At 35.1% G+C, this 22,080-nt stretch overlaps 1 pseudogene; it reads left to right on the top strand.

Moving 5' to 3' along the window:
- LOC141403036 (uncharacterized) overlaps positions 1-22,080 on the top strand; it is a 1,250,555-nt pseudogene that overhangs the window by 906,021 nt on the left and 322,454 nt on the right.

A 22,080-nucleotide genomic window follows, 5' to 3' on the forward strand; every position in this document is an offset into this window, starting at 1 on the left:
CATTTGAAGTTCCCACGTTATGTACCGATTTTCGATATTTTGAGGATTCTAGCTAAATTTTTTGACCGAATTAGGAGTTATTTGACATTAAAGGCTCCCATCAAAAACTGTCAACATAGGCCCATGTTTTATTATAACCCCTATATTACAGTCAACAGTTAGATATAGGCACCATAAAAAAGGGCCTCCCGAATGAAGCATTTTATGTACATTATCTGACATTTTAACGTACTCACTTAAAGTTGGGGACAGGAATGAATATTTTATGGTGGGGGGTATGAAAAGTTCGGCCCGGCCGAACTTAATGCTTTTTTACTTGTTTTATTTCACTGGTTTAAATTTTTATTATTTTATTTCTTTTTATTTTGCTTTGACAAAGCGCGTAGTTTTGTTCTTTTGCCTTAATTGTCAAATAAATGTCAAATCAGCAGTTTGACAGATTTTACACTTTTTACACAACGAAATTTGTCGAGCAGAAAGTAGTAAAAGAAAAAGCCATTTTGGCTCTCTCTCCTCTCTCACTCTCTTAAAAATTGCTTCCAGTTTTACTACTTTTTTGGTTAAGGAACGCTTTCCGTGTTAAAAATGGTAAAACTTGAAGAAATTTTAACGCAAAGGAACAAAGCTATTATCAGCAGAATATCAGAAATGTACTAGTATGCTATATACATATGTAATGATAATGAATCACACATGTTTAACATTATACCTACATACTGTCTGGCCAATGGCTATATTGAGTATAACTTGTCATGTATTCTTAACACTTTCTCTATACTTTATTCCGGCAATAATTGTGTAAATGTATACAAATCCTCGAAATTGCATTATACAATTTATAGTTTGTGCATTGGAATACTATGAACAGTATCCAACAAATACACAGACCATAAATTTCATATTGCAATTAGAAGATATGTTTAGATTAACACATTCTTTGTCTTTATTCCCAGAATAAACAGGTATAGCAAAATAGAATGGGTTCGAGTGTAAAGTCGAGAAAAGTCAATAGTAAGTGCTGCTCAAATATACAGCGCAATCCGACAGACTATTTACAAGTACGTTAAATCTATTCCAGAACCGTCAATAATCTCCTATTTGAGATAATTTGATGATTTTTTCGTCTATAAATTATGAAAGTTTTATTTTTAGTGAAAAGCAAGATTTTGATATACTTAATGAACCAATAAAAATATATGAAGATTGTTTCATTCGTTTTCGAGCCAGAGTGGACACTGACTTCCAAAATAGCATTTCGAGAAAACCACGTTTCTGGCCACTTGACCAAAATTTTGAAAGTTCATGTTAGCGACATTTTCTTATTTAGCAATGATGTAAACCTTATTTTTTATTAGTATTCGTATTTAAAATGACGTAAGACTTCTTCCCAATTTCCCATTGATTTCATAACTTTTTTGACAATATATCAGACTTACTATATGTTAAAAACAATGGATATATTAATAATGGCATATATTTTTGGGTGTATCATTTATCAAATAACTCACAACTACAGTGCGTGTTATGTAATTCAGTGATATCACTTCGGTAAGACCAAAATAAGGAGTATACAATCGGAAATATCTTAACATTTAACTTTTTTGTTTACATGGAATGTTAAAGACCTTTGCCTGTTTCCTACTTGTCGTATACATGAGTACACATTTCCAAAACCACCTCTTTGTATAAACCCTTTCAACCCTTACCTCATTCCAAATTTCAAGCCTTTAGCTCTATCCGTTCACATAATACCAAATAGTACCAAATTTAGTACATTCAATACTTTTCGTACACTTATTGTTGGAGTTTTTAAAAACCGCTCGGAATGTCTATCGTATATTCCACCTGTGACCATCATTTTAAATTTCAGAATTCTAGTACATCTTAGTACCTTTCGGACCAAATTACAAGATTCTAGCTTCAGCAGTTTAGCCTGGACGTGGATTATCAGTCAGTCAGTCATATGATGAAATTATTTGTTAATATTTTGAAACGTTAACTTTACATGATTCTAAACATTGTCAAAATATAGCAAAATCCTTTACTTTTTGGGGATATTGTTAAGAGAAAAATGTTCCTAGTAATTTTTGGCTGTGGGTCTCTGAACAACAGAAATCTGTGACCTGTTATTACCTTAAATGCCAAATTATAACTAATTCGCCAAAAATATAGCTAAAAACTTTAAAATACCCGCAATTGGGTGATACAAAAACGCAGATTTACATACATCCACAATTTTTCTATCCATCCACAAAGTGTCTAGAGTGATACAATGGTGAGGCTACAAATGGGACATGATTAAATAAATTGATAGAAAATATTTGTTTGTGTTATGGTAACACAAATTCAAAAGCCAGCACACAACAAAAATGTGGCATGTACCGCAGAGATTTAACTTTTGTGGTAAACTTTATTTAGAGTCTAAATTTTAGACAAATATGTATAATAATAAATAATGCATAAAAATATGTCTATGAGAAATCTCTTTAGATTGTCAAAATTCATTTGCATAGACACTCTTTTACGTGTATCCATAAAGTATACAACATTCGTTTGAAAATTTGTATATTTTGTACTCAAAGAGTGGCATAACTCAAAAAATGGGTGTTTTGAGTTAGCAATTTCTATTTTTTCTACTTTATCTTGTGTCAAATTTTCAAGTTGATATCTTTAAAACTCAACGAGTTACAACTTATTTTCTAGGAGTTTGGTATAAATCATTAAAAAAGTTTTTTGAGTTTATGAAGCACTAAAACACTTCAAGTCAAGCTTGATCTTGCACAGAAATTTAGTACTGATATCTAGCTAGTTCTCTACAAAATATGGACCAACTTGTTATTTTTAGTTTTTGTGTAATAATCTTTTTAAGTTGGTAAGCATATTTCAATAGGCAACTTAAAACGCGTTTTTCTCGAAACTTGATTTTTTGAAATGTGTCACTCTTTGAGTAAATGAGCGATATGTACATGATTTTTCATTATTCATGCTGTATTTAAACGCTCTGTCATAATATCACCGATTTAGAGATAAATTAAATATTCTTTGGATTTAGATCAAACTTGTATGAAATTGTAAACAGGTGTGTGAATATAATTTATGTACACTGTTAGTCATATTGATTTAAATTTAGCAACAATGTTATTCATTCTTGGCCACAAAAGTTCAAACAACACATTGACCTCAAAAATGAATGTCAATATATAAATAAATAAGATTTTCAAATTTTATTTGGCCAACATGTTTTGTGTGTCGTAACTTATTCAGAGTATGTGTAAGGATATTCATTCACATTGCCGACAGAAAAAATGCAACAAAATAAAAAATCAAGTGTCACAATTTATTTAATTTTTAAACTGGGGGTTTTTTATAAACATTCCATCAGCTACCCATTATATATACAGAAGTATAAATATATAAAAGTAAAAAACCATATATGCATATGTCTATGTTATTTAAATATTTCTGCAACACTTGTTTGTACAACTTTTGATTTTGCTACATTTCAATTATTTTAAATATTTTTTTGGTTCTTGTTTTTTCTTTGTAGGCCACAGAAACATGTCTGGCATGGCGCATTACCCAATGGCGAACGTTCAATTGACACATATTGTGACGCTTGGCATAGTGGAGCAAGAGATAAAATTGGTTATGCCAGCAATTTGTTGGGAAACAAATTATTGGATCAGGAACGACTAACGTGCGATAGTAAATTGATAGTACTCTGTGTGGAAGCACTTTCGCAGGATCGACGAAAAAAACGAGATTTGATTGACAGGTAAGTTAATGAAAATGAGTGCTCACACAAGGCCACACATACATAATGGTGTAAATATAATACTGTGTGTACCGTGAGTTGAAACCACTACGGTGATGCAAAAAAGTTATGCGTTTTGCCTTCAAAAATTGTTCTTTAATATTTATAGTCAAATATTTTTATTCAGTTTACATAGGCAGAGTGGAAAAATGCTCACAAGAAAAATAATACTTTTTGAATAACGTTTAGTTTTTTTCTGTACAAACAGATTTCCGATTCGTTCGTTTAATTAACATTTTTGTCATATTTTTAGTTTCCATAACGAAAATATATGTACGAACGAAAACGTCTGAAAGAAAGGATGGCAAAGGACCCAACGTTTTGAGCCGAAATTTGTTGTTTGTTACAGAGTTTTGCTGAAAACGCATATTTATAATGGGAAAACAATATGGTGATATTTTCTGACAGTCAGAATGGACATGATAGGACCAATATCATATTCTTCCCAACACGTTTTTTGACATTGTGTATGTAGTGAACATTTTTTGGGATTGCCACAATTCATAAAATTTTGTATGAGTGCATCTCAAATGTTCAATATAAAAAATAGGTAAAAAACTTTTTAAGTTAATCGGTTTTATGTTAAACATACATTGCAATGTTTAAGATAAATGTACTAAAAACCAAAAAATAATAAAATAGATACAGTCGTGGGAATTATAAACATATACATAGACTAGACTAAAATAAAACCGTGGGGCACGTCAATTGTCTACAAACTATCGACTTAATGTGGAATAGAAGAATCGTTTAATTCGTCGTTAGGCAGTTGGCCCGCAGACGGTGAGGAAATTACTTACTATTTTCTTGCTCATGGAAATTCCAATAGTTATACACTCCATGTAAATAAAAGAGATGTTTCAACTAGTTTATCGTTGGACATTCACACTGCTAGCTGGCGAGGACCCGTTTCACTGCTCGTAGTTTGTCTTTAATCGACAAAGTACTACTCGCTCACCACTATGAAACCCTAAAACTCGCTTATAATCGAGTTTGCTAGCTTGTTTCCACATTCTAGCCCTACTTATCACACGTCCATCGTTGTATGTTGAACAACTACCTAATTATAGTGTAACATTACAAAATAAACATTTTAATCAACGATTGTAGACAATTGACGTGCCCCACGGTTTTATTTTAGTCTAGTCTATGCATATGTTTATAATTCCCACGACTGTATCTATTTTATTATTTTTTGGTTTATAGTACATTTATCTTAAACATTGCAATGTATGTTTAACATAAAACCGTTTAACTTAAAAAGTTTTTTACCTATTTTTATTTTCTAGTTTTTATTTCGCATTCTGTTTAATTCATTTAGTGCTTCATTATTTCAAGATTTCTTGCCCTTTAGTTTATTGCAGTCCAACTCCTCTATACGTAGTCCCTGCAAAGATCTTACTCTACTAAGAACCACGTAGGCTTGACCTTCTTCAAACAGTTTCGCACCTAAGTATACGACTGCGTGATCCACAGTGCTGGCCAGCATTTTATGTATTGTAGAAGCCCATGATAGTATTAAAGGCAACACACATCTGTGTGTATCGCTCCCGTTTTTTTGTTAACCTGGCTTCATATTCTTCAGGTGTTTCTGACGCTATCATCTGTGTGTATCGCTCACGTTGGTTTGTTAACCTGGCTTCATATTCTTCAGGCGTTTCTGACGCCGTCATTTGTGTATATCGCTGACGTTGCTTTTTTAACCTGGCCTCATATTGCTCAGGTGTTTTTGGCGCTAATTGTTCCCGTCGTTTCTGTAATCGACTATTTCTATCACCTTCACTTTCTTTAGCTCGTTTTGCTTTATACTTTTCTTTCGCTTTTTGAAGCCTTCGTTTACGTTGTGTTGCAGTTTCTGTTTTATTTCTGTTTGTATTTTTAATATATTTTTTTACCATTTTGTTCCCACGAGTAATGGACATTTAAACGGTCGACCCCCCAGAGGTTCAATAAAGGGGCAAGGCTATGTACAACAAGATGCGCCTGAGTCTTGAGGGGAAAACGCTAACGACATATCATTTTTATCCACCCTAATGCCATACAGTTCTCGGCGCGTTTTAACCTTTCACCTTAACTTGGGTGGTGTACCACTAACGACGTATTAATTTTAGCCACCCTAACGCCACACAGTCCTCAACACGATAAAAAATCTTGACTTGGGTGGTGGATTCAGGCTATATTAATCAGATACCTAAATTACAGATTCAATTTCTAAATTTAAATCTTAATTATACGCCATTTAGTGGCTGCGCCCATCTTAAATATTGAGGTTGTATAGTGCACTGTATTCTTCTTGTCAAGCCCTTTTATTTGATACCCATATTGGTGGGATTGATAAAAAATTGTTATCAGCCATTTGGTAGCGGCGGCCATCTTAGATTTCAATTTTGCATAGTAAATTGTATTCTACTTGTAGAGACCTTTCATTTGATACCCATATTGATGGGATTGATAAAACCTACGTTATCCGCCATTTTGTAGCGGCCGCCATCTTGGATTTCAATTTTTTATAGTATATTGTATTCTGCTTGTTGAGCCCTTTCATTTGATACCCATAATGATGGGATTGATAAAACCTACGTTATCCGCCATTTTGTAGCGGCCGCCATCTTGGATTTCAATTTTTATATATTGTATTCTAATTTTTTTATATTGTATTCTGCTTGTTGAGCCCTTTCGTTTGATACCCATATTGATGGGATTGATAAAACCTACGTTATCCGCCATTTTGTAGCGGCCGCCATCTTGGATTTAAATTTTTTATAGTATATTGTATTCTGCTTGTTGAGCCCTTTCATTTGATACCCATATTGATGGGATCGATAAAACCTACGTTATCCGCCATTTTGTAGCGGTCGCCATCTTGCATTTCAATTTTTATAGTATATTGTATTCTGCTTGTTGAGCCCTTTCATTTGATACCCATATTGATGGGATTGATAAAACCTACGTTATCCGCCATTTTGTAGCGGCCGCCATCTTGGATTTCAATTTTTTAAGTGTATTGTATTCTGCTTGTAGAGCCCTTGCATTTGATACCCATATTGATGGGCATTGAAATAAGTATTTTTCTTCAAGCTCGAGGTCAATATATCAATTATCTTTTATTGTTCGATATTTCGCAATTCTTTGAATTGCATCTTCAGGAAGATAAAATCGCAAAAAACACGTCAAGAAATAGTCTTAAAATATTTACTTAAAACAAAAAAAAAAAAAAAAAAAAAAAAAAAAATCTTCCTGAAGATGCAATTCAAAGAATTGCGAAATATCGAACAATAAAAGATAATTGATATATTGACCTCGAGCTTGAAGAAAAATACTTATTTCAATGGTGAACAAAAAAGGTCGGAAAAACATATTGATGGGATTGATAAAACCTATGTTATCCGCCATTTTGTAGCGGCCGCCATCTTGGATTTAAATTTTTTATAGTGTATTGTATTCTGCTTGTTGAGCCCTTTCATTTGATACCCATATTGATGGGATTGATAAAACCTACGTTATCCGCCATTTTGTAGCGGCCGCCATCTTGGATTTCAATTTTTATAGTATTCTGCTTCTTGAGCCCTTTCATTTGATACCCATATTGATGGGATTGATAAAACCTACGTTATCCGCCATTTTGTAGCGGCCGCCATCTTGGATTTCAATTTTTTATAGTGTATTGTATTCTGCTTGTTGAGCCCTTCCATTTGATACCCATATTGATGGGATTGATAAAACCTACGTTATCCGCCATTTTGTAGCGGCCGTCATCTTGGATTTCAATTTTTTATAGTATATTGTATTCTGCTTGTTGAGCCCTTTTATTTGATACCCATATTGATGGGATTGATAAAACCTACGTTATCCGCCATTTTGTAGCGGCCGCCATCTTGGATTTCAATTTTTTATAGTGTATTGTATTCTGCTTGTTGAGCCCTTTCATTTGATACCCATATTGATGGGATTGATAAAACCTACGTTATCCGCCATTTTGTAGCGGCCGTCTTCTTGGATTTCAATTTTTTATAGTATATTGTATTCTGCTTGTTGAGCCCTTTTATTTGATACCCATATTGATGGGATTGATAAAACCTACGTTATCCGCCATTTTGTAGCGGAAAAACATAATTGTATTGTCACCAAAATCCAAAGTGTATACAAAATTTCAAATTAATCGGTTGACAGGAAGAGGGTGAAATTTTAATTACTAAATTTGACCCAAGAATAAATAATAAAACAAACGGGGTGAACTAAATAAAACCATTTAAAAAATACTAATATAAGTTGTTATTTTGTTGGTTTTGAAACACAACATTTTGATGGTTTCCTAACATACTGTGCAGTCTGAATTTATAAATATTAAAAAATTATTTGTATAAACACGTTCTACAATTACAAGGATAAGCTAACTAAATTAGTTTAGTCTCCAACGGCGGGATAAACCTTTGCAAATGTATTATAACATTTTCTGAAGTAATGTTGGTTTGTTGGGATGTCTTTTGCAATAGGAAAAAAATTTTCATTTTAAAAACAAAAGCTCTCTTCATACCCTACACCTAACTGTGGTAAGGGGTATTGTGTCTTTGTGCATTTGTATGTAACATGCATAAAGAAACGAGATAGACCCATAGTTCCTTATGGGGATATTCATAGTATCACTTGCTGAGTCGTTTTATGCATGTTCGTGCGTATGCAACGTACAGGTTGTATTTATCGTCCGTTTCTGCTGAAAATTGGGAAATATTTTTTTTTTTGCCGTAGGAACAATGTTATTGCTTTTGGTGAAAATAGGTTCAGATTTAGATATACCTCCCATATATTTCTTTGGCCGATTTCACGTATTTTCTGCATCAAACACGCTATATACGTCCGATTTCGATGAAATTTGTGTGAATTCGGTCATGTGCCAAATTATATCGAAATCGGTTCAAATTTGGATATAGCTCCCATATATATTTTCGGCCGATTTGGGGTATTTGATGCAGCAAACACCCTATAACCAATTTTGATGAAATATGGATTGTGTGACGGAATTTGGTCTAGTAATAAGTGTGCCGTATTATATTGAAAACGGTTCAGATTTAGGTTTAGTTCCCATATATATTTTACATATTCACAGTGGTGTAGGGTATCATATAGTCTGTCCCGCCCCACTTTGATCCCTTCCTTACTGGGTTCGGCCGGACTGAACTGTTCTGAAGTGAATAAGAGCAAATAGTTTCCTTTCGTTTATGAACGTACTAAGCTTTTCCTCTTATTCCAGGAGTGGTATAACCCGACTGATAATACTCCCTTCAAAAGAGCTCGTCATCGTAGTTTTTTCCAAAACATGGATCAACATTTACAATTTTCCGAACTAAGTTCGAAATACATAATAATTTGAGGTGGATAGTTGTACACCCCAAAGTGGACTAAATACCAAATTTGATCCATTTCGGTGGGATATTGAGGACACAACCTTCAAAATCCTGAAAATCGGGAGGTACTGTTCTATGGAGGCCGTATAAAGGCGTGTGCCTACACTCACAAATTTCAGGTGGAAAATTTTACACCCCCAACGAAGACTAAGTACCAAATCTCAGCTATTTCGGTGTGTTAGTGAGGCTAAAACCATCAAAATTCCTAAATCGAGAGGTACGGCTTTTTGGAGGCTATATGGAGGCGTGTACCTATACTCACAAATTTCAGGTGGAAAGTTTTAGACCCCCTACAAAGACTAATCGCCAAATTTCAGCCAATTCTATAAGTTTGTGAGGTTAAAACCTACCTTAAATTGGAGGTACGGTTCTTTGGAGACTATATGAAGACATGAGCCTACACCGACAAACTTCAGGTGGAAAGTTTTATAATTCCAACGAACACTAAATTCAAAATTTCAACAAATTCTGTGTGATAATGAGGCTAAAACATTCAAAATACCAAATATTGGGAGGTACCGTTCTATGGTTGCTATATGAAAACGTGAACTGATACAGGCCATTTAAATGCCAAATAACATAGGAAGAAACTTTTGTACAATATTACGAAGCTCTATTTTAAAAATTGCGATCTGTATATTGGTCTCCGACCAATATATCGATGCGTTACAAACGGAATTACAATTTTAATTATACCCTCCATATTATGGTGGGCGGTATAAAACTGTAATTTACTTATTTGGTCTTCTACAGAACATTTGTCTTATAAGCCGAACTGAGAAAAGATTTCGATTCCACTTGATTTGTTACAAACCAACGAATATTGACCCGTAGATTTTTTTCTGTGTTATCTGCTTGCGCAAGTACCCAGGCTTAGGAACCATGTCAGTGTTTTGCAAGTTTTTTTTTTTTTTTTGACGAGATGTGCCTTTGTTTTTAAACTGATTCCTTAAGCCAAAGTAGCGTCTGTTGGCCATCAGTATTCTTCTTCTTATTTCACAACTGATGTTTTGTTGTGTTTATGGTGTGCCGCTGTTGACATAGTCTTTAACTAACTCGAAAATATCAAACAACTTCTGCAGTTGGTCCGAGTTTTATGGTCGCCTTGCGCAGTTGACCGGACCCACTTCAGCATATTCTTTTCGACTCTTTTCAATGTGTCAGTTACTAACTTCTATTACCGATCGACACGTGATGTCAATGATTTCGTCATAAGAAAGAAATATTTGGCTATTGAAGTATATTGTGCAATTACTTTTAACGTTTGCATCTCGTATAACCTATTGCAGCGGGATGTTGGATAGGTCACACGAACGGATGTCTGTTTGTCTAAAACCTCTGTTGGCACTAAACTATTCGTAGTGGTTCTTTTAACTGAGGACCGGGTATCAGTCAGTGTCATCTTACAAACCCTAATGAACTTTACGGGTCATGGCTTAGATTTCAATTGACGAAATGAAGATAAGTGTCGACCTGCATAACTAGGGTATTTTCCAGGATTTTCTACACGGAATATATCGGGCCATTGGAAGATTTGCCTGGTCTAAAGCCGCATTGGCATGACAATTTTTTCATTGATCATAGGCTATGATCGTTCACACAATATCCTATCAGGGGGAACAAGATAAGTCCCTGGCTTTCGAAATAATCATTTGTAAACCCATAAAGTACATATATAAATTAGCAATATCCGCCAGCTGTAATCACTCTATCGTCCGCAATAATTGAGCTTAAACGCTATATGTTTGCACCCTAGGCAAACTCCATAGGCAGTTAAAGTTGGAATATGGGCTATATAGGACCACGTTTTGGTATAGCCCCATATAACTAACGGTACCTCCGGATTTTAGGTATTTTGAGATTTTTGGCCGCATTTTTGTCCGAAAACCCCTATAAATTGTCATTTGAGGTTTCCACTTGCCCACAAATTTCTCCACCAAAAATTATGAGCATAGGTCCATGTTTTGGTAAGGCTTCCATAAAACGGTATTTCCGAATTTTAGATCTTTTGAAGATTTTAGCTACATTTTTTGAACGAACTACCTGAACTTTGACATTTGAGCCTCCCACTGTTCACAAAACTTTTTTAACAAAAATTATCAAAAAAGGTCCATATACTGGTATAGCTCCATTATAACAGTACCTACAAATTTTCGGTATTTTAAAAAAATAAGCTGCATTTTGTGACCGAACTGCCTGTAATTTGACATTTGAGGTTCCCAATAGTCACAAACCTTCCCCAGCCAAAATTGTCAGCATAGGTCCATGTTTAGGTAAGCTTCTATATAGCGGTACCTACCGATTTTAGTTATTTCGAAGAAATTAACTACATTTTTGGAGCGAGTTACCTGTCATTTGACATTTCAAGTTCCCAGCGGTCACAAAACTTCTCAAACAAGAATTGTTAAAATTAGTACATGTTTTGGTAACTAACTAACTGTACTTTCCAATTTTAGATATTTTGAGGATATTAGTTACATTTTGTAATCCAACTAACTGTCAACAAAGGTTCATATTTTGGTAGAGCTCTCGTGTAACGTTACCTCCCGATTTTTATATTTTAAGGTGTTAGCTATATTTTGTGATCGAACTACCAGCAATTTGGCATTTAAGGGACCCAATGGTCACAAAACTTCTTAACAAAAATTTTCAACAGAGATTTTGGCATGGCCCCAAAAAACGTTATTGCATATTTCAGTTATTTTAGTTTTTAAATGGTTTTATTTAGCTCACCCCGTTTGTTTTATTATTTATTCTTGGGTCAAATTTAGTAATTCAAATTTCACCCTCTTCCTATCAACCGATTAATAAGAAATTTTGTATACACTTTGGATTTTGGTGACAATACAATTATGTTTATTCATTATCATTATAAATTCAAGATGGCCGCCGCTACAAAATGGCGGATAACGTAGGTTTTATCAATCCCATCAATATGGGTATCAAATGAAAGTGCTCAACCAGTAGAATACAATGTACTATATAAAATTAAAATCCAAGATGGCGGCCTCTACAAAATGGCGGATAACTTAGGTTTTATTAATCCCATCAACATGGGTATCAAATGAAAGGTCTCAACAAGTAGAATACAATTTACTATGCAAAATTGAAATCTAAGATGGCCGCCGCCGCTACCAAATGGCTGATAACAATTTGTTATCAATTCCACCAATATGGGTATCAAATAAAAGGGCTTGACAAGAAGAATACAGTGCACTATACAACCTCAATATTTAAGATGGGCGCAGCCACTAAATGGCGAATAATTAAGATTTAAATTTAGAAATTGAATCTGTAATTTAGGTATCTGATTAATCCAGCCTGAATCCACCACCCAAGTCAAGATTTTTTTATCGTGTTGAGGACAGTGCGGCGTTAGGGTGGCAAAAAATGATACGTCGTTAGCGGTACACCACCCAAGTTAAGGTGAAAGGTTAAAACGCGCCGAGAACTGTATGGCATTAGGGTGGATAAAAATGATATGTCGTTAGCGTTTTCCCCTCAAGACTCAGGCGCATCTTGTTGTACATAGCCTTGTCCCTTTATTGGACCTCTGGGGGGTCGACCGTTTAAATGTCCATTACTCGTGGGAACAAAATGGTAAAAAAAACAAGTAAGAAAAGCGTTTTATACCCTCCACCACAAATTTCAGCCCTTTCGGTGGACACAACACAACCACAACCTTCAAAATACCGAAATTTGGAAGGTACCGTTCTATGGGGGCTATATGATGGCGTGGACCTATGCCTACCAATTTCTGGGGGAAAGTTTTATACGCCTAAAGAAGACTAAATACCAAATTTCAGCCATATCGGTGTGATAATGAGGCTAAAACGTTCAAAATATCGAAAATCGGGAGATATTGTATTATGGGGGCTATATCAACACGTGGACCTATATAAACATTTTATGGTAGAAATGTTTCTTTGGAAACACAAAATACAAAGTTACAACCGATTCTTTGGTCAAATGGGTCTAATACATTCTAAATATATTAAAATGACGCGTACTTTATAAGGGGTCTTATGTGGGGGCTATACTAAAACGTGGACCTATATAACCCAACTTTGGTAGGAATATTTTTTGGCCTCTGGAGACACAAAGTACCAAATTACAACCAATTCGGTGGTAAAATGGGTCAAATATCTTAAAAATTCCTTAAAACGACGACGCGTCATTTAATATACCCCCATCCTATGGTGGAGGGTATAAAAATATAAAAAATACAAACACAAATAAAACAGAAACTGCAACACAACGTAAACGAAGGCTTCAAAAAGCGAAAGAAAAGTATAAAGCAAAACGAGCTAAAGAAAGTGAAGGTGATAGAAATAGTCGATTACAGAAACGACGGGAAAAATTAGCGTCAAAAACACCTGAGCAATATGAGGCCAGGTTAAAAAAGCAACGTCAGCGATATACACAAATGACGGCGTCAGAAACGCCTGAAGAATATGAAGCCAGGTTAACAAAACAACGGGAGCGATACACACAGATGTGTTTTGCCTTTAATACTATCATGGGCTTCTACAATACATAAAATGCAGGGCAGCAGTGTGGATCACGCAGTCGTTTACTTGGGTGCGAAACTGTTTGAAGAAGGTCAAGCCTACGTGGCTCTTAGTAGAGTAAGATCTTTGCAGGGACTACGTATGGAAGAGTGGGACTGCAATAAACTAACGGGCAAGAAACCTTGCAATAATGAAGCACTAAACGAATTAAACAGAATGCGAAATAAAAACTAAAAACTAGAAAATAAAAATAGGTAAAAAAACTTTTTAAGTTAAACGGTTTTATGTTAAACATACATTGCAATGTTTAAGATAAATGTACTAAAAACCAAAAAATAATAAAATAGATACAGTCGTGGGAATTATAAACATATGCATAGACTAGACTAAAATAAAACCGTGGGGTACGTCAATTGTCTACAAATTATCGTCATAATGTGCGATAGAAGAATCGTTTAATTCGTCGTTAGGCAGTTGGCCCGCAGACGGTGAGGAAATTACTTGCTATTTTCTTGCTCATGGAAATTCCAATAGTTATACACTCCATGTAAATAAAAGAGATGTTTCACTGCTCGTAGTTTGTTTTTAATCGACAAAGTACTACTCGCTCACCACTATGAAGCCCTAAAACTCGCTTATAATCGAGCTTGCTAGCTTGTTTCCACATTCTAGCCCTACTTATCACACGTCCATCGTTGTTGGTTGAACAACTGCCTAATTATGGTGTAACATTACAAAACAAACATTTTAATCAACGGTTGTAGACAATTGACGTGCCCCACGGTTTTATTTTAGTCTAGTCTATGCATATGTTTATAATTCCCACGACTGTATCTATTTTATTATTTTTTGGTTTTTAGTACATTTATCTTAAACATTGCAATGTATGTTTAACATAAAACCGTTTAACTTAAAAAGTTTTTTTTTACCTATTTTTATTATCTACAGTTTTGGGCAACATTGGATATCCTTGGAATTTATGGTTTCCCGTGGATAAAAACATCTACATCAAAATTTGTAGACATAACCCACGTTGTGGTAAATACCTCATATAACGGTACCGACCGATTTCAGGTATATTCAATTTTTAGCGGACCAAATTAGCTAAAATTAAGCATAGGATTGTGGGCCCTGACACTTTCATAAGAGATTTTATTATTCCACATTAGTTCAGAATATTTCATGGCGGGTATTTAAAGTTGTTCCAACTACCGTTGACAAATATTTTTATCGCCTGCACCCACAGTGCACAAATTTAAAGTACAATTCCGTTTCGGCATATACAACTACTCTCACATCGGTACAAATATCCTGGGAATTAGTGGCATAAAATGTCACATACCAAATCACATCACTTTACTTGGCATAGAATATTACTTTTGGGAAATTGGTAAATGGGCCATTTACAGAACGGTCATCTCTCTCTCTCTTTCAAACATTCAGATTAAGTATATACGATTTTCAATGCCTTCATTGAAATTGGTGTGCAAAATGAAAATCGATGTTGTGGTATCAAGCGTATTATAGTTAAGTGGACCCAGCCATCGTATTGGGTCAGAGGTTTGGCTAAAATGCCTGGTTATAAATAACTATCATTGACGTAAATCACAATTTGCAAATGCAGAAACTAAGCGGCAATGCTACGCTGTCCTCAACATATTATGGATAGGAAATTTGTATGTGTGTCCACATTTTGTGTAGTAATCTACGTTCAACGCAATGTTTACAGAACGTTAATTACAAGAAACTAAATCAACATACCGCCGTGGTGCAATGGTATGCACGCCCGCCTTGCACGCAGAAGGTCGGGGGTTCGATTCCCCGGCCAAGCAACATCAAACATTTTTCAACGGTGGCAAAACACCCCTCAGTAATGTTGGCGACATTTCCTGAGTATTTCAGCCTTGAAAAACTTCTCCACAAGTGGTGTCTTAAGACACGCCGTTCGGACTCGGCGATAAACAGTAGGTCCCATATCATTGAGCTAAATATGAATCGGGGTGCACTCATTGATATGAGAGAAGTCTCCCTTGTCCCGTATGGGATGTTGTGGAACAATGTTTTGTTTAAATCAACATACAATGATTTCAAAATTGTAATCCGCAAACAAAATGATGGAGTATTTTGCTGGAATTACTTGATTGACACCACTAACGTAGACCGGGGACGACCCGGGGGTCCCGTTTTGCTTATCCCTAATTGTAGAAGTAGAATATTTATAAAAGTTAAGATCACATTAGGCAAATATTTTTTCCAGCGACCGGATGTGTGCGCTTACTGGAAGCAAGTGCTCTCACTTGTTCTAAGTAAGCGCTCACTGCCGGTCGCTGGAGCAAATATTTGCCTAATGTGAGCCTACCTAAAGATTTATAGGAAGCACTTACCGAGAAACAAACACCGTATTTGAATCATTGATTAAACGCAATGCATTTAACACAATACCGAAGATGGGAATGACGCAGGCATAAAAATCATTCCTCGTTAAATATAACGTGAAACACACACAATATTGTAGACATGTTTCATTAGTTTTATTCAAACAATATCAAAGCAACCAAAACTAGATATACTAAAATGTGAGCGAAAAATTGCTTCGTTAATGGCCAAGAAAATCTACTGTTTCAGCAATGCAATGCCAAGTGAGCACCAATGATTCAATGCTTAAGTGTTGCATAAGCCAGTTAACTATTTGCATAAGCCAAACCATAATAAGGATTAATTAAAAAATTACAAAATGTATATCACCCGTTAATGGTAGTGAGCCGCTCGTTCACCCATAAGAACGATAAAAAGTTGGGTTGATCATCGGGTTTATAACACATCCGTATAAAATAACTAATAAGTTTGGCCGGGCCGAACTTTTTATATCCTCCATCACGAACGGTATTGAAGTGAATAAGGACAATTAGTTTCCTTTCGTTTAAGAAAGTACTAAAGTATATACCAACTGATAATAATCCCTCCAAAAGATCTCATATGTAGCGTCATCGTAATTCTTTCCAAATCATGGATCCCTGTTCGAAAATTTGACAAAAAAACCCTCGAAATACATAAAATTCGGCAATACCGGCTAGATTTAAAACTGGATATATATGAACAGTTTGTTTGCGAGTAAGTTTAAATCTTCTTCCTCTACCTTCTGGGAACACAAAAATCCAATTAACGACCATTTCAGTATAAAAATGAGACTAAAATCTTAAAAAAAAAAAAAACTTAAATGCTGGCTATAGAAAAACGTGAACCTATACTCTCTAATTTTTTGCAAGGGAATTTTTGTACACGTAGAAATGTCTTGTACCTTTAGCGAAGACTAAATACCAAATTTCAGTTATTCTGTTTGAATAATTTGGCTAAAATCGGAGGTTACCGTTCTATGGGGGCTATATTAAGATGTGGGCGTATAACGACAAATTTCTGGTGGAAAGTGTTATGCCCCAACGGAGACTAAATGCCAAATTTAAAACATTCGGTTGGGAAAAATTTCATTTGGAAACTTATATACCCTCAACGAAGACTTAGTTCCTAATTTCAGTCATTTCGGTGGGATATTGAGGACACAACGTGAAAAATACGTGGGCTATATAAAGACCTCGAGCAATACCGAATAATTTCGTTCAAAACTTATATACTCCCAACGACTTTGTTCCTAATTTAAGTAATTTCGGTGGGATATTGAAGGCACAACCATAAAAATACCGAAAATCGGGTGGTACCGTTCTATGGGCGCTGTATCAAAACGTGGACCGATATAGCCAATTTTCAATACCAAACATCGTAGGAGTAACAGAAACTTTTATACCAAATTACAAAGATCTATCTTTAAAATTGCGGGCTATATCTTGAGCTCAACAGACGGACGGACAAACGGACATAGTTATATCGACTTAGAATTTTATGCTTATCAAGAATATGTTCAAAATGTCTTCACACCGACATCGTTATAGTTTTTTTCAAATATTATTTTTGGTACAAAAATTAGCATATCTTGACTATAAGTTTTGATATAATAATTGTTTATAGTTTTGTTTTTAAAATATTATTTTTACAAAATGTGTAAAAAGTGGCGAAGCCTCCCCTCCCATGGGGCAGCTGTAATTTACCATACTTCTTCTTTAAATATCAACATTATGAAAAAAAAGGAACATGTTTTCTATTGAATAATCAAAAATTATTTTAAAATTCACAAAAGGCAACAGATTCTAGCGGGTAATTGAAGTATGTGCCTTGAATTTAGGTACAAAAATCATAATATAACAATATTTAATTTTAACTTCATATTATAGTTTGGTATATCTATGGTAAAAAGAATTTAAGTTAAACATGACTAATTTCTAACATTAACCCACCACGCCCCTATCATAGCGTAGGCGCCCCACCCTTACTTATTTCATAATATTAATATATTGACATTTGCAATTGCTGTTTTCATGCGAATTATTGGGATTTATATTCTTCAGTAGTATAACGATATAAAATGTGTTTTTGATATCACAAAAGGTAAAGAAGATATCACAAAAAGTACCTACCATAATTATTTTTCCCAATACCCTGAGAACACAAAACAGCGTGATAGACCTTCATTAAACTCACAATCTTGCTTTTAACGGATTTTTCCAAGAACTTGTATTTTGCGAGAAAATCGGCGCTGGCGTGGCACAGTGGAAAAAATGCAGATCTAACGTGCAGAAAATAAAAGTCGATGTGTTATTGTATATAGGGCGGCACCTCCCTATTTATGCAATTCTGATTATTTTAGCCGCATTATCAAACTGAAATGTCTGAAATTTGGTATTTAGTCTTTGTTGGGGGTATAAAATATTCCGACTGAGAATTGTCGGTACCGGTCCACTTTTGATATAGCCCCCATTTTTTGATTTTCTGCACGCTATATCGGTATTTTTCCCAATGTGCGTAGCCGCCCCAGTGGCGAAGGCGCCCCATGGACTCAGATCACTGTTTTTTTTTCAATCCGAATAAACGTAGCAAATAAAGTACGAACAGACACTGAACAACACTGAAGATGGACATCGATTAGCTTCAATCAGAACAGATATCCCCAGCTTAACGAAAGCTCCTCGTTTCGGATATATATTAGTGCAGTGTCAAAGTATTAAAACAAGTTAAACAGTGTGATCAAATTATAGCGGCATAAATGGCATATTGTGCGAGCGACTAAAGCCAATGGTCAATGCAATAATAGGTTCATATAAAAGCGGCTTTAGAGGTGGTCAGGACTGGGCGCAAAGTGCTGATAAGTTATGTATATGCATCAGCTAGTTAGCACTAGAGGTGGGCGCGTGTCGTGCCGTGAGTAGTGCGTGTTCGTGCCTTCCCGAAAATCGCCGTGTTTGTGCGTGTCGTGCCGGAATAAATTTTTGGCCGTGCGTGATTGTGTTTTTTTGTTCGACACGATTTTGCACGACACGACTAAACACGACCTGCACTATGTGTCACGATCGTGCTAAATTTTTGGGCTCCCTTTAGAAGTCGTGCAAGAGACCATACTAAACAAGAAAATCGAACAAGGAAATAAAACGATCAAAAAATTCACCAACCGTAGTTTTCCCAAATTTATTTTCTTTGTTTTTGTAGTCTGGTACTTTTTGCCGTTTTGTTATGGAGAGGCCAGTGAAGGCACATTCACTAGCCAAACCATTCACGCCAGCTCATGACACAATTACAAGGTACATTTGTACTGTACTTTAAGCAACAATTAATTTTTTGTTAATATTTTACAATTAAAATAGTTGTAGGTGGAGAAAAAAACTGTTGGTTTTTGTGTGCAGTCAAATGTGTTGTTTTTATAGAGCGAATTAAAATATTGAAATGTCAATTTACGCATGCAAGGACCTTGTAATTGTGCCATGCACCAGCTTATTGTAACATGAAACGTCAAAAAATTGTTTCCAAAAATGGATACAAAGTGTGTGGTCTGGAAAAGCTTCCAGCTTATAAAGTACGATGGGGCCATAGTCGACTATGTATGCTGCAATTCATGCAAATTGGTATTACACTATCAAAGCAAGTCCGGGACGGGATCTCTATCGCGACACAAGTGTAATGTGCACTTACAAGATATCACTACACAATCAAAAATATCTGATTTTATCAGTAAGAGTGTACCACAAAATGTTGTCAACCAACTATCTCGCAAGCAGCTTGGACTTATTGCAAAAGATTTTCATCCACTCAGTATTACTGAAGGTAAGACATTTTAATTCATATCAACCCGTTTATGTGTTCTTACATTCATATATTCTAGGAGAAGATTTTCGTGAATATGCACAAGCACTCATAAATATAGGAGTACAGTTTGGCAAACAACAATTCAAAAATCTAGTCATTTCCAGAAAAGTATTAAGTACCAAAATCATGTCTGAGGAATATGACAAATTGAAGCATAAGATCATGGCTGATATCGAGGGCTAAAAAATTTCATCCACAACAGACATGTGGACCGATGATTATACTCAAAGGAGTTTTATTTCTTTAAGTGTGCACTACATTAATGATAATTTTGAACTAAAGGTAGCACTTTTAGGAGTAAGAGCATTTTTGGAGAGAAGAAAACGGGAGAAAACATTCTTGCTAACATAACTACCATCCTTAAAGATATATTTGATATTGAAGACAAGTTGGCGAATTCTGTATTTGTAACCGAGAATGGTTCCAACGTTATTTCGGCTCTTAAAAGATTTAAACGTATATCTTGCGCTTGTCACAATTTGAACTTGGTTATGGATGATGTTATTGTAAAACACCCTCTTCCCGAATTGGAAAACTAATTGACTGCTCAAAAAAACTTGTAAAATATTTTAAACACTCGGAGCTAAACAACAAATTGTCGAAAACATTAAAACAGCATACCAAGCCCAGAATGAGATTAAGAGTATTTTGCTAGAAAAGAATGAGTTGAATCGTATATCTGATTTAAAGTTTTCATTGTTAGAACCTCTTTTCGCTTTTCTCAAATTTTTTTAAAGAGTGTTCCGAAAAATTAAGCTCGGAAAAATACCCTACTATGCACATGTTTGCTCAATTGATACCATTGACTCTCAATTCATGAAAGATTTGAAAGCTAAAACTAAGCAATCATTGCTTAAACGCTTTGTGCCAAAAATGGCACATCTTATAGGGTCGTTTTTTTCCGCCGTTTAATAGATGAATTTCTTATTACAAGATAAAAGAAATGACGTAATAGCTAATGTAAAAGTAATGTTACTTGATATACAAGGTGAGAACATAGAGTGTTCTAATGATGAGGAGGAAATTAGAATGCCACATTTACACGAATTTTCAGAGTTTTTGGATCAAAATTTGGCAAAAAGACGAAAAATTGAAAAGTCTCCAATTGATACTGAAATTGATACATATTTAGCGAGTGCCATATCTAGCCAGACTGATGTTTTAAACTTTTGGAAACAGTCGAACCTAAAATATTTAAAATAATTAAGCAGTAAAATTTTGGCTATACCCGTCAGCTCAGCAACGAGCGAGAGATTTTTTCCACATATGGAAATATTCTCAACGAAAGACGAACTAGACTTTTGAGCTCTAACTTGGACAAAATAATGTTTTTAAATAAGAATATGTAAATGTTTGTTTATAAGTAATTTTGCAATATGTATATTTTAGAACACATGAATTTTTTGAACAAATAAATGTACCACTATATCGATATATATTTTCTTTAATTTCGTGCGTGAGTGTGCGTGTTCGTGCCTTCTCGAAAAACGCCGTGTTTGTGCGTGAAAGTGCATAAAAATTTTGGTCCGTGTTCGTGCATGTCCGTGCCTAATTTTTTAGGCACGCGCCCATCTCTAGTTAGCACCATCTGGTAGAATGAACGCCCACCCGATGGTTGGAACGTGAGTATCCTGTGTCCTGTCCACAAAAAGGACGATAAAATAGTGTAATCAAATTATCGTGGCATAAATCTGCTCCCTATTGCATATAAGTTAGTGTCTGGGATATTATGTGAAGCTCTCCCAATAATTTAGTGCCAAAAGAAGTTTCAGACAAGGATACGGCCTTTCATGTGGTTCCTTCAACATATTGCTGGAAAAGGTTTAAAAAAAAATGACCAAAAGTCACATGTTATTTGCATATGCTGATGGCACTGTCATTATGCGTCGGCCAATAAAAGAATTAACACATACCTTTAAAAATATCGAAACAGAATCTGCTAGAGTAGGCCTGGCAATAAACGGCGAAACGTCCACAGGGCTCGTATCAACTGTGGAAGATAGTACCTAGAATTTTAAGGAAGTTAGTGTGTTTTCCTCGGCGGCCTCATAAACACAACATAAAATACATTGCACAAGCAGATAAGGCAGTGAAAAATCATTTCAGA

The sequence above is a fragment of the Musca autumnalis genome, unplaced genomic scaffold, assembly GCF_047663935.1.
Source record: "Musca autumnalis isolate F117 unplaced genomic scaffold, ASM4766393v1 scaffold_4, whole genome shotgun sequence".
Lineage (NCBI taxonomy): Eukaryota > Metazoa > Arthropoda > Insecta > Diptera > Muscidae > Musca > Musca autumnalis.